Source organism: Octodon degus, unplaced genomic scaffold (assembly GCF_000260255.1).
Source record: "Octodon degus isolate 3935 unplaced genomic scaffold, OctDeg1.0 scaffold00103, whole genome shotgun sequence".
In the NCBI taxonomy this organism is placed as follows: Eukaryota; Metazoa; Chordata; class Mammalia; order Rodentia; family Octodontidae; genus Octodon; species Octodon degus.
Window position 1 is genome coordinate 8,296,558 of NW_004524679.1, and position 2,563 is coordinate 8,299,120.

Here is a 2,563-nt window from a genome sequence, read left to right on the forward strand (position 1 = left end):
GGTGTGTATCACAAATCCTAGTCTTAAATACCATCTAAGCGTGCAAAGGTGGGGGGAGGGGCTGGCATGGCAGAACTGGGATGAAACCCCCAGACCCTGCGGCTTCTTGCAGGTGCTTTAATCTGATGAGTTCTTTGGCCGACTATTGTGCCCGAAAATTTAAAGACCCAATCAAAAATTGGTCATCTGAGATCCTATTCTTAGCATGATGAGGTGAACGAGAAACCAAGAACAAGACATGAAAAATGAACTTCTGGATTATGAGGAAGATGGAGAGCCCCAGGCTCTTGCTGAGAGCACTCCCGCAATCCTAAGAAAAATGTGCAAGTCTCCTATGTCTCTATCCACATCTCTGGATTATGGGACTTCCTACTTAATCCAGAGCTTTTGAGGGCTGTTGTGGACTGTGGCTTTTAGCATCCCCCAGAGGTTCAGCATGAGTGCATCCCCAAGCGTTCCTGGTCATGGATATCCTGTGTCAAGCCACGTCTGGAATTGGCAGGATGGCGGTCTTTGTGGTAGCCACCCAACAGCAAACTGAGCCTGTAAGCAGGCAGATGGAAGTTCTTGTCATGTCTCACACAAGGAAGCTGGCCTTTCGGTCAAAAAGGTGTATGAGCGCTTCTCCAAGTACATGCCAAGTCTCAAGATGTCCGTGTAATTTGGAGACCACTCCATCAAGAAAGATGATGAAGTAGGAAAAGAAATTGTACTCACATAGTAGGGGAATCCCAGGCTGAATACTGGCACTCATGAGGAACAGCACCCTCAACGTGAAGAACTTGGAGCACTTTTTGCTTGACGTGTGTGACAAGATGCTGGAGCAGCTAGACATGAGGCTGGACGTACAGAACATCTTTCACTTGACAGCCCATGAGAAGCAGTGCATGATGTTTAGCTCCACTATGAGGAAGGAGATCCAGCCAGTGCAGAGGATAATCATGCAGGATCCCATGCAGGTCTTTGTAGATCATGAGACCAAGGTCATGCTGCGTGGCCTGCAGCAGTACTACATAAAGCTCAAGGACAATGAGAATAACTGCAAGCTTTTCGATTTCCTAGATGTATTAGAATTTAAAAAGGTGGTGATCTTCATGAAGTCGCTAAATAATTGCATGGCCCTGACCTAGCTACTGGTGCAGTGGAACTTAATGCACATCACCATGCACCATGGCATGACACAAGAGGAACACTTATCATGGTACCAGTAGCTGAAAAACTTCCAGCGGTGGATACTGCTGGCCAATAACCTGTTTAGACAAGGGTTGGACATTGAAAGTACCAACATCATCTTCAGCTATGATATGCCTGAAGACTCAGACACTTGCCTGCACTGGTTTGCCTGTGCAGGTACCTTTGGTAGCAAAGGCCTGGCCATCACTTTCCTGTGCAAAAGAATGATGCCAAATTTCTTAATGATGTTCAAGGCTGGTTTGAAATTAATGTGGCTGAGCTTCCAGAAGAGATTGACATCTCCACAAACATTAATCAGAGTCTGTAACCACGTTCAAGGAAGGTCATCACCATCAGGCCCTGCTGGCTTCTCCGTCCAAAACCAAGTCTCTTTACTGTTTAAAAGGTTCAGTTTTGTGTAAAAATATATTTTTATAATGCAAAAAAATGAGCATCTGTGATGAATACACACTTCTCAGGGGAAGAAATATAAGTGGAAAATGAATACCTGAAAAACACTCCACTTCACTGCCAATTTGAAAAGTGCAATCTAAAACACTGAGATGCCATATCTACCCAGAAAGAATGGCTGCCATGAGGAAATCATCTGTGCATCGAGATAGAACATCTTTCTAAAGCAACTGCTTAAGCAAGTTTAGACAGGTGCAGGGAACCAAAACTTGATCGCAACCACCACATGCCAGGCCAGGCCCACTTTTATGGTGGGCTGAACAAGCGAACAAATAAAAAAAAAATAATTCAACTAACAACAATTGCTGGATAGGCTGCTGAGGAAAACAAACACTTCTCCACTATTGGTGGGAATGTAGACTGGTAAAACGACTATGGAAATAATTGTGGATACTCCTCAAAAAACTAGGATTGCAAATCCCACTCACTCCAGCTATATGATTTTTTTTAATATTTATTTATTTTTATTTATTACATTTATTTATTGTGTGTGTGTGTGGCCAGCTCAGCCCACCAGGGGGCGGGTCTGGCTGGCATGTGGTGCTGGGGATCGAACCGCGGTCCCTGTGCTTTGCCAAGCTTGTTTCAAGTAGGTGCTTTAGAACACTGAGCCATCTCTCCAGCCCTCCAGCTATATGATTAATGGATACATTTTTTTTCATAAAACTAAAAATATCTTTCCACAATGACATAAGTGCAGCAATATTTATAACAGCACAATTTGTCATAGTCATATCTTGAAGCAAGCAAAATGCCTGTCATGTGAGGAGCTGGTGGGAAAAAATGTGCTATTTTTATACAATAAATTATTATTCAGTTAAAAAGAAAAAAACTGGAATTCTTCACAGATAAGTGGATGCATCTAAAGGCTATTCTCTTAAGTGAAATAAACCAGACCCACATGCATAAATATTGTTTA

General features: G+C 43.0%; 1 pseudogene; it reads left to right on the forward strand.

Moving 5' to 3' along the window:
- The first annotated feature begins 238 nt into the window (after window positions 1-238).
- On the forward strand, window positions 239-1,501 carry LOC101585089 (annotated as a pseudogene).
- Window positions 1,502-2,563: the final 1,062 nt, after the last annotated feature.